General features: G+C 39.9%; 2 pseudogenes; both read right to left on the reverse strand.

The window, feature by feature from the left end:
* Positions 1-7,071: 7,071 nt before the first annotated feature.
* Positions 7,072-8,167, reverse strand: LOC133000152 (4-galactosyl-N-acetylglucosaminide 3-alpha-L-fucosyltransferase 9-like; annotated as a pseudogene).
* Positions 8,168-9,403: 1,236 nt separating this feature from the next.
* Positions 9,404-10,722, reverse strand: LOC133000153 (4-galactosyl-N-acetylglucosaminide 3-alpha-L-fucosyltransferase 9-like; annotated as a pseudogene).
* Positions 10,723-11,904: the final 1,182 nt, after the last annotated feature.

Consider the following 11,904-nt stretch of genomic DNA (forward strand, 5'->3'; position numbering starts at 1 on the left):
CATTTCAATGTTCATGTGTCGTATGTTTGGCATCTTTCTCGTTGTTCTTCTTGTTTAAGCAGTGGTCCATCACCGGACTTTATCATATAAAAGTGGATAATGCGAAGCTGTGAGAAAGCTCGTTGGCTCCGAGTAAAGTGCACAGTGGTTTGTTATCTCTCTTATTAAAAGGTCACAGTTTGAGACGTTACTCTTTGACCTCGATCTTGCAGGTGGCCTGGATGTCCCTGAAGGTGGAGCAGTCGAAGACGGCCGTGATCGACTTCTTTCCCGTCTTGTAGGGATAAAAGAAGATCTTGATACGGAACTGTTGTTTTGGTGCCAGGTCCGGGAGCCTGTGAGAGACGCAGAGGACCATGAGGAATTCTACATTTACAGCAGCCACGTTTATTAGCAGAATTAAACTGGAAAACCTTTCAATATTGCAACTAAAGCTGAGAGTCGATCATCAATACTCTCTTTTAAAAATGTGCTGGTTTTACATTTGCTTAATTTGCTTCTTCAGCTTTGAGTTTAACGTTTGACAACATTAACTTCTTTTGTTTTGTTGTTTTTAATATCTTATTTTTTATTTCTTTAAGTCCTGACGATATATAGAGAAATTTGAAATTAGTAATAAATGTATAATATATAGAGAAATCTGAATTGTTGTGTCGATTAATAATTGAAGCACTTGAAAACAAATAAAGCTTTTTTTTTTTAATGCTCCAGGAATTTCCTTTGTGATTTCACTGTAAATAGAAAATAAATGATGTCTTCATTTAGTGCTTTTAGTTACGATGATTATTGTTATCATTTTATCATTTTATCACAGATTAGCTGCAGGATTCAAGCCAAGGTTTGATCATTTATATAAAACAACATTACACACACACACACATATAAACACCTACCTGCAGTCCTCCTCCTTTTTAAATATTCCACTTCCAGACAGAGTCAGTGTGCATCCCGTCAGCGTCTCGTCTGCCGGGTTCTTGAAAATCAATACTCCACTGGTTTCTTGTTGCAGTCTGGTCGTCCTGGAAACCTGGAACACACACATTTCAACTTTTTAACAGGTTGTTCGAATGGGCCCGACAGAACCTGCATGTCTGAGATGATTTATAGGAACAACAAGGTTTTTGATGTACTGACTTCTAAGGTGAAAGGAGGATCCATCAGCACAATGTCATTCTCCGCCAGGTAGACTTGGTCCGGCTTGTATTTGTCATTGACCATGGCTGTGACCTTCATGCTGTCACACTCCACCATGAGCTTGTGATAGGCCGAGAACGGGACCAGGATGGGGACGGACAGTTCTGGAGGAGATTCAAAGTTGGTTCACACAAAAATTCAAAGAAAACATAAGAGGTTTTTGAAACACTTCCAGGATCCAGAAGAAGATTCACCTTTCCCAGGCTGCATGGTCTCCTCCTTCACCTCGGACTGGATGTTCCCGGCCGAGGAGCCGTTGTAGCCCATGGCCTGGACGCTGATGTTGATGGACAGCGGCCTGGAGAAATCGCACTTGCTGTGCAACAGCAGCTTCACGCTCACGTCCTTCCCGTTCATTGGTTTGGACACCTGCAACAAATGAAGGAGGAATAAGACACGGAAGCAGGTTTCACATTGAAAGTTTTGATAATAGCAGAATTAGTCAGTTTCTACAGCTCTAGAAAAACATGCAGTTTCAGTTCACGTATATTTTTTCCAGACTCATATAAGGTCACTGTGACCTTCGACCTCTGACCTCTATATTTGACCTCCAAATTTGAATAAACTGCCTCATGGGCATCCCCTGCCGCTTGGTCACCAACTACTCGTCAGCCCACGACACCAACAGCAATCTGATCATCGACGTGTACCACGCAGACTACGGTGTTGCAGAGAAACGTTCTCCTGACTGTGTTTGGTGAGATGCTGCAACTTCTTACTTTGAAAACGCACACACACAGCGAGGGGCGGGTACATACCATCCAGCAGAGAAACATTAGAATCCATTTGGAGTCGTGTTTGTGTCCATAGATTTATATATAAAGGCTAGATGTCTCGTTCGACGGAGCCAGACTTCCGCACATGGCGGCCATCTTGCCAAGGGGCATCTCGCTCACCCATAACATTGTGTTGGTAGTGGTAAATAACCATAACTTGCTCAATTTTCAACCGATTTAAAACGATCTGGTTTGTTATAAACGTCAGAGATGTAGTTATGACACTGCAAAAATAATTCTTTTTTTTAGAAAATAACATAATTATTAATAAGTATGCAGGGTCATATCTACAGCTCTGACGTTTATAACAAACCAAACCGTTTAAAAATTAGTTGAACATTTAGAAACCTTTTGTGGTTTCCGTGCGTGTTTCAGGTCAAAGCTGACGGCTCGAAGATGAAGATCTTCTCCGACACTAAGAGAGTCGGTCAGAACATCTCCACCAAGTCTGTCGGCTTGAGAAAGAGGAGGAACATCACCGACACCTACAAGCACAGGGAGGGTGGGTTCACTTCAGCAGCAGCAGACATTCATAACAACACGATGTTGTTGCACCGCTGTTCAAATGCACTGTACAAAGGGACTGATTCCAGGTCAGTGTGAGTTGATCAGGTCTCTGGGGTCCACATGAAAGTCTGAAAATATGCTCCACTTAATGTTTAGCAGTAGAGTCGCCCACAAGAAACTACTTTCAGTATAAACAAACAAGATCTGAAGTTCAGCATTTAGCATCTGGTCCTTTGCTCGCCTGCCAGTATCTCTTCATCTGTGTGATGCTCGTCGTTGTCACGGCGATGACCTTTGAGAGGCTGCAGAGGCTCAGAGGATGCGCGGGGTCGACGATAAACATGGTGGTTTCCGGGGGGTCGGTGGGGGAAATGCCCAGGTGCTTCAGACACATCCACAGGTAGGCGTCTTCAATGAAGATCGGTTTAATCTGAGCAGAGACTTGCAGAATCTTGCTGGGAAGGTCCAGGGACATGACGTCGGCCATGCCCAGAGGATAGGGGGGGTACTCCAGCTCAGCCATAATGTCTCTCGGGAGGTAGAACTTATTTAATGGGTCTCTCAAAACTGGGCTGTGCCACCAAACCAAACCTGACATGTAGTTTTGTTTTTCTGCTTCCACTCCCAGGAAGCAGAAAAACTTGGGTTTTATCTGCATCCTCCCGTTCTTCATTGAAACTGCAAAGAGAAGAGACTTGTTTTATCCAACGACAGCAGCACTTTCTTAGAAATAACAACAGCTCACAGTTCAGTCATCACACACACACACAAACACCTCAACTTGTCACCCAAGATTCTCAAAGACAACATTGTTGAGACCAGTTCGATGACATGACACAGGCTGTTCCAATAAGTTAAGGGGGTAAACTCAGGTCAGCAGGTAGATCCTGTTGGATCGGATTCAACCAACTCTGTGAAACACTTACTTGTTCTTTTGTTCAGTTTCAATAATTATCACCAAATTTGGCGACATGAGGAAGGGAGTGAGACAAACACTGTCAAAGTTCACTGTATACTCGCCTGTAGTCATCGACTTTAATTAATAATAGTTATTAAATTGTATCTAAAGTAATAAACAAAGTATTAAATAGCATCACATAGTATTGTTGAGACATTATTCTTTCCCTCTATAATTTTCAAGACACTGTTTTTATATTTCACTGATCATATAATTTAAAAAAATCTGACATTTAATTATTTTGTCATTGGACATGAGTGTTATTATTATAATGATATTGCATGGCACTTAACAGATGGGGACTTTTACCTTTTCACTAATTTCTAACGAAATAACTCAAGGATTGTGATTTAAATAATTATATTTTGGTAACTGGTGTTTTTGAGAATTGGTGGAATGAATAGTTGCTGGTGTGGCTCTGTCCATTTCTTGAAACTGGTCACTTTACACAGCTACAGTTATAGAGTCCAAGCAAACTACATAACTCAATTATATTCTCAAGTCACCTGACAGAGATGACGAGCACATCGGTAAATCAAATCAACCAACAATTATAGCAGAAAACGCCAGGTGACACTAAACAAGTTTGAAGTCATGAAATATCACTTTTTTGATTTGCGGAGGTCACCAATGGGCAGTCAACACACCATTGTTACCTTTTCTTACTTACCTTTAACAGACCTCTGTGCTGCGGCATTTTCTTGTTCTGCAGTAAAACCCAGAGGAGAAAGATCAAGCTTCTCACCAGCCCACAGAAAAGATTCCCTGCCTGCAAGCCCTTCCCCTTCACAGGAATACAGACTTTCTGGTCTAGAGTTTCTGGACACTGATTTGGTGATGGTTGATCACAAATTTGTAAGAAAATTGTTGAATCCCCCCCCCCCCCCCCCCATTTGTCTTGATATCATATTTGGATTATCTGATCTTTGTAAATCAGTGATCAAAAGTAGTTACAGCAGATTAATCAACACATTTAATCTCATCCTATATTTTACACCTCAAATTTGCATTAGTCGTGTTAAATTGATAATGATTAGGGCTTAATATTCTACACCATAAAAAAATCTAAAATACAACTAGATATAAATACCAGTTCTATCAATGTAAACATGAGAACCAATTTTTCTGACTCATTTATTTTGTAAAATAAAAGTGTTCACATCTGCAAAAATAGATTCTGATTCGTCTATTTTACATCACCCAACAAATGAATCAGTCAGGCTCTGCTTAAATTAAATGTATTAATTATTATACATTATAAACTGTAAAGAGGAGAGAGACACAGATAAGACTCTAACGTTACACAGACCAACCATATTAACAGCTGTACAGTGAACGTGCTGGGAAACATGGCTGAAATCAAGCTGCAGTGTAGGTAACAAACCCTGCTTCCTGCTTGTTAGCAGATGGGACACCTTAATTTTCACCACTTTCTTACTTTCTGCAAATTTTGGTAAGAAGTTGAGCATGTTAAAGCCCTCAAAAAGCAAATTCATTTGCCTGAATAATAATAATAACTAAAATTTCTAGAGCTGCAAAGCAGCACTGGGTGGGCCCGAGCACATGCATTTTGAAGCGTTGCATGCTTTTTGCCTGAAAAAACTAAAATAATGAGAAATAGACGTGACCTTTGCAAGACATAAAGTTTCCTTTGATCTAGGAAGACTGACACTGTAGGAGTTGTTTGTTTGCGGCTCAGCATCAAAGGATTCATGGTCCATGTATGTTCGCGTTACAGAACATCGTTTTTTAATGGCGTGTAATCAAACTTTGACGCCACGCCATGGTCACACCTTGTGACTAAAAAAAAATCCATCAGTCAGTTTTTATCTCCATCTTGTTGTGATGACACTCATCTCAATTTGAAGTTGATCCGATGAAAACCCTGGTACAAGTACATCAAAGTAAAAATGTGGAATATGGCCAAAATGGCCACTAAATGCAAAATAGCAGGCTTCCTGTTGTGTTTTTCAAATTGCACCTAATGACTTTTGTTTGTCTGGTCATGATACACCTGTGGTCAATGTGAACACGTTCCAGGGGTCTCGGGGGTCTCGGGGGGCACCGTTGAGCCATTTTGTGATGCCCATTGAAAATTCCTTCAGAATACGTAAATTTTCACCACTTTCTAACTTTCTGCAAATTTTGGTAAGAAGTTGAGCATGTTAAAGCCCTCAAAAAGCCAATTCATTTGCCTGAATAATAATCCTTACAATTTCAATAGGGTCTCACCTGACACCTTTGATGTCAGTGCTCGGGCCCTAAATATTTATTAATCATTTAAAAAAAATGAACCATACATTAATTTTAGCAACATATCTGGGTCCAGTGTTGCATTAAGATAACTGAAAAAACTAAAATAACAAGTGCTACCCTGTGTTTCTGCAATCATTCACTGAAAGCCCATTTACACACTTCACAATAAAGTGCACAAAACCTAATTTAACCTTAATGTTCTGCACATCCATTAAATGTAAATTGCATCAGCATTTTTTGAAAGTGTTGCCCACCATACATACATCTAAAGGGATTAGAACAGAGGAATGATTGGTTGGATTCATTTGAAAAAATAACAGTATAGAATAGAAAATCATCTGTATAAAATATATGAAGCAGGAGCTTTGTTGCAGGATTTAACATTTGAAAATGTAATAAAAAATGTCTTCCAAACAAGCTTCTTAAGTAAAAAGGGAAATTCTTGTAAAACTAAAAATTGATAAGTAATCTATAAGGACATTTATTAACTAACAAACCATTTGTTCAGCAAAATTTACAGACTCTTCTGTAACCACCACCAGGATCCATTGAATAAGAGGAAGAGAGCAACAATCTCACCTTGATGTAGAAAAAAAAGTTTCTTAAAAAATGTAATATTGCTCAATGTTTGTCTGATATGCTGTAAACGCAGAGTCTAAAATGTCCTTTGATTCTGGACAAGCTGGTACTTTCCTGAAGCGTCCAAGAACAACGATCACATGCGAATGGTGGAAAGGAAATAAAAAGAATTCAGTAGGTCAACTCACCGTCAAATATTTATTGCAGAATCAGAACAGGTTTAATGTTTGTCATCTAGGCTCCAACTTAGTCACTCCCCCTTATGATTACACAGGAATGATGGGAGTGATCAGCAAATACTTGCAACCCAACGCCACAAAGGACAGAAGGAAAAAAACTGGCAGAAACTGTTTGAGTTAATTTGACCTATATTTTATTTCCTTAGCAAGTCATTTTTACTTGTGCCAAATACAGTAGAGGGTCATCCACTTAGACAAGCATGTTAAAAAAATATAGATCCTTTCACATCCCGGTTCACATTTCTTAAATATCCACAATTTCTTAAGATATTCACATAAGATTTGTAAACACACCCAGTCTTGCATGTTAAAGACGCTGAATATTTTTTCCCGTTGATCCGCCCCCTAAAATCTCCCCAGAAGTGAATGAGTTCTTCCGTGGCCCAGACCTCACCCTTCTACGAACCAAACTGACACGGGTGAAAACCTTTATAAGAAATACTAGGTCCTGGGTAAAATCCAATTAATATTATGATTCCTTCACCAAAGAAGTTCCCTCAAGCTCATTCTCATCAGTGAACCAAATGAAAAGATAATTTGATCAATGCTCTTATACTTAGTGCTATTGATCCCAGAACCACTTGGAAAGAGAATGACTAGCCTGGTATCCTCTGTTTTCTTGTAAGTAACGACAAGCTTTGCAGGCATGGTCTCTGCCGAACCTAGACTGATGAATTCTATACCTCTTTTTCCAGTCAAAGAATCTCATGTATTCAGTTGTATCCTGGCCTAGGTGAAGTAGCCTCTCTGCCAGCTCCTTTGGAGTGGAAAAGTCATCGACATGAATGACAGAGTCTCCTGGGATATGGTCCTCGTAGTTTTCTCTTTTAGGGCCAAGAACTACGGGTACAGTTCCCAGTCTCATGGGATCGAATACCTTGTCTGAGATATAATCTGTGTGCTGAGAGTTTTCAAAGGAGAGGTAGAATTTACAACTAGATAATATGTTGATATAGTTGTTATCGTCCAAATTTTTGCCAAAAGCCCTCCCATAAGTTTCTATCTGGATGTGTCTTTTCAGTTCATTGTAGTACTGAATTCTTATGAGCCCTTCATGCCTGTTGCTCACGATCCAACAGACCAACTTGTCCTTGGTGGGCAGCTGGAAACTTTCCACCTCAGATTTTGTGGCACCAAATGCCCATAAGGCACTGGGATATGTGAATCTGAGCGATAACAGGATGTCAAGTTGAACAAGTTATCAAGTCCTGGTAATTTTGCACAATGTGTAGGTGACTCCATGTTCATCCAAACCCATTTCTGAAACCAGGGACGTGGCTCTCTCGGCAAGTTTCCCAGATTTCCATGAATGTCCCTGTGGTGGATGGAAACCCCGTGGGCTTCCTGGTAAAGAGACTTGTCATCGGTCAAGCAGCATCCTTTATATTTGAAGTTATCGCAGCTGAGATCGAATTTGGAGCCAAATGGCCACGTCCAAATCAAGAGAAGAGTATCAGGCTCAGCGTCCACCTCCACGTCCTGGATCTGCTGGGGACCATCGGTAGGTGCTTCCACAGGGCACTCACAAGAATGATTGCCTCTCTTCAGATAATCACGAAAATCCGGGAACTCGATTTCTGGCTTGTAGTATGTAAAAAAAACGACCAGGAAACACACCAACAGGAAACAGCCGGAGATAATTTGCCTGAGAGGGACATGGCTCACCTCTGGAGAGAAATAAGGTGGTGTGTTATTTTTAATTTGAACATTTCTGTATTCACAGGTTGTTACTAAAGCTTGATTTTGAGCCCACTAATCAGTCAATATATTACCACACTTTTTATCTCAATTTCTAAATCTGCCTTTAACAGCTACTGAGTTACATGAATGTTTGAATTTGGATGTGTGGTGTTTTTTTATTGACATTTCTCTGTTATTAGTTCTGCTGTTGATGTAAACTAGTGCAAAGTGCAAACGACAACATCCTTGATGGGGATGAGTCCTGGTCACCACAGAGCGCAGGTTGTCTGTTTATTCAAGTTTAGTAATATTAAACCTATCGTTTGTCCAAATCACTCCAGCCTCTGTGTGTCTGTCCCTCTCCCCCAGTCTCACCTCCTGCTTCAGCTCAGTTCTTTTGACTATTTTTTTTAACTTCTCTGTTCGTCTGCCTGCCTGTATCGAACTTCATTACACATTTTGACTCCTGAAGTCTTTAAGCCTCAACATTTGTTGCACAAAAGCCAGATTTCCAACAAACTAAGAATAAAAGCACAGAATCTAATAAAGAGTTGTTCTTTTCTTTGAGGAAAGGGACAAGGTGTGTCCCTTCATGAGTAAGATGAAGCACCGTACGTATGTCTAGCAGAGGACAAAGATCGTGTGTGCTTTCAAGTGCATCAAACACAAATGACTGAACTTTAATAGGAGTAACTAATAACTAGAAAAATGCATTATTGAGCCTAACAATTTATACTGGTGTCAGACATGTTTTAAAACGTTTCAAGTGCTTTTTAAGTCTACCATTGAACTCAAATTACATTTTAAACCAAAAGCAAAATGGGAAAAGGCTTTTTTCTTCTTTCAGTTCAATAAAACGGATGAACAAACAGTATGAACAGACTCAAATTATCCTCTGTATGTTCTCAATCATAGCTTTGTTTGGCACAATTTACAAACTCAAAATAACTCCTGGGTATCATATTCAAAATGATACTAAGATAATTTTACGGTAACTCCATTAAGGTAAAGCTAGAGCACGAAGAAACAGTCTCAACTTGGTGTAGAAAAGCACAGGTAGATAATAAATGGCGCTCGGTTTTATTTGCCTATCTGGCACGTATCTGACAATAGTCATTTCAGTACGGTCACCTGATTGTGCACAAAAGACTCTGTCTATGTTTTTATGGCAGTGTCCAAATTGTAATTGAATACTACATACTACAAGGAAAAGGTTAAGGTTTTACCAGCTTGGTGTGGCCTCTAGGTAATGTATTGACAATAAAGGACGTGATCTGTAACAGGTAATTCAGAAGAAAAAAAACATGTCTATGATCTGTCCACTTCCCTCAGTGTCAAAGGTGGACATGTTAAACAGGTTCTGAGGATTGTACAGTACCTCCATGATGTCACCCTCTCTATTGTCAGTAAAGTTAACTGTGTCACAAGAACAATGGGATTCAAATTTCAGTTTATGATATTGAGGCTGCAGTCAGAAAGTCAAAAAACCACCTGCATTAATCGTTTGCTTTTTATGTGTGGCAGCATATACCTGAAACATTACCTTAAATTAAAAAGACACTGAATAATCTCTCTTTTGTGTGACCTTTAATGGCAAAGAGAAAAAGATTTGCTCATTTTTTCCAAAGCAACAAGATAAATGAAAATTCTTCCAGAATATGTAAATTTTCACCACTTTTTAACTTTCTGCAAATTTTGGTAAGAAGTTGAGCATGTAAAAGGTCTCAAAAAGCCAATTCATTTGCCTGAATAATAATAATAATAATAATTAGCATCAGGGAAATCATTTACGTGAATGAAGGAACCATTGGGAAGGAACTGCTCATAGTTTTCCCTTGGTGGACCCAGAACTACAGGGACGGTCCCTGCTACGAGGGGCCCGTTGACCTTCTCTGTCATGTAGTCCACGTGGAGCGTGTTCTCAAATGAGAGATAAAACTTACAACTCGCAAGGGTGGGGTAATAGTCTTCATCTTTCAACCGCTGCCCCGTAAAAGCACCAAAGACATCAACCTTTATGTGTTGGGACAGTTCTGCATAATATTTATCTCTCACAGATGTTCCAGTAGCTGGGTCGGTGTTACTGACAACCCAACAAACCAGTTTGTCCTTTTTGGGCAGAACTACTTCTTCCTCTGTCTCTGTTTGGTTGATCGTCACCTCATTCCTCACTGTGCTGTCAGCATCTCGTCTGTAGCTCAGTGTTAAGTTGAACAGATTTTCCAGACTTGGTATCTTCTGCGTGTTCGTGGGAGATTCCACATGGAACCAAATCCACTTCTGAAAATGTGGACGTGGCTCCTTGGGCATGTTATCCAAATGCCAGTTTATGTCTTTATGGAAGATGATGACTCCCTCGGGCTTGGCTGTACAATGACCTGTTATCAGTCAGAATGCAGCCATCAATGTTGAAGTGGCTTGAGCACATTTGGAAATTAAACCTCACACCAAGAGGCCAGAACCACAGCAGAACGATGGGTTTTTCAGTTGCCCCTGAGGCTGCATAAGTTTTTTCATCAGCTACTGTAGACATAGTCGGAAACACAGGAGATGGAGGCTCGAAATATACAAATAAAGAAATAACACAGTAGATAAGGCCAACAATAGCTATGATTGCCAGGCACAGCGTTTTCCTGGAAGATCCTCTCATCTGTGGAAGAAAAAATAAACCATTGTCACCCCTTTTATAACAACGTCATGACTTGTAGTACTTCGAAGGACCATTTGCAAATATAGTCAGCTTTCCACCCATGTCTAGGCACGACAGGCCTGATAAGCTTCTGATTTTCCAGCTTTATATTTAAGCGGCTTGCGTGGGGATGAATAAAAAAAGAATATATTGCCAGCCAATTATTGTTAAAAAAAATTCAGGAATAGATTAGACTCTGTAGGATTCATTGAATTTGAGTGAATAATTTGATTGAATATTTTGTCTATCACTATTGTTGCTTATCAGATGGTTTGCTCCACCCCAGATTCTGTAATTTGTATACATTTTGCAGCCTAATGATATTGTTGCATATCAGGTGGTTTGCTGGGTTTAAAGTGTTTAATTTTAATTTTGGTTTATTTGTTGCCATGTGCTAGCAGGAAATCCAACTTCACAAGGTATATTCCCTTCAGCCTCACGGTGACAGATGAAAGGTCCGCACGTAGCAGCTTGTGGTATTTTCTCCTGCAGGCCAATGCATCTAAGGAGAATGGCCACACCTTGGTGGTGAGGCGCACGAATAGGGGATACTGATCCATAACTTCAGGCTCTGAATTTGTGCGGTTCTCATAGTATCGCTCCTCACTTCCATCATATCTATGTAATCATATGGGGGGGGGATGACTAAGCCGGAGCCTAGATGCCAAACACTAACCCGTTCTACTGTTGCCTCAAACATTTGAGCGTGAAACTGACAAACTTTACTCCATAGCAATGTCTCATAATGTGGCCAGTGACTCAACCCCCCACTCCTCTCTTAAATAACAGATGGAGTACTCGCAATGACTTTTCAGTAGGAAACATCCCTTGTACACATGTAGAATAGTGACACGTAGTAAGAACAATTCATATATTTCCATGTGTCCATTCTTGCTTTAAAACAGAACTGCAAACACACCGAGTAGAGTTTATTATCCTAAATAAATACACATTACTACGATCCCCTAATTTAATTAAATACTATCTTTGATTTCAGACCGGATTCCTCACAGCTCATGATTACAT

The sequence above is a fragment of the Limanda limanda genome, chromosome 4, assembly GCF_963576545.1.
Source record: "Limanda limanda chromosome 4, fLimLim1.1, whole genome shotgun sequence".
Taxonomy (NCBI): domain Eukaryota; kingdom Metazoa; phylum Chordata; class Actinopteri; order Pleuronectiformes; family Pleuronectidae; genus Limanda; species Limanda limanda.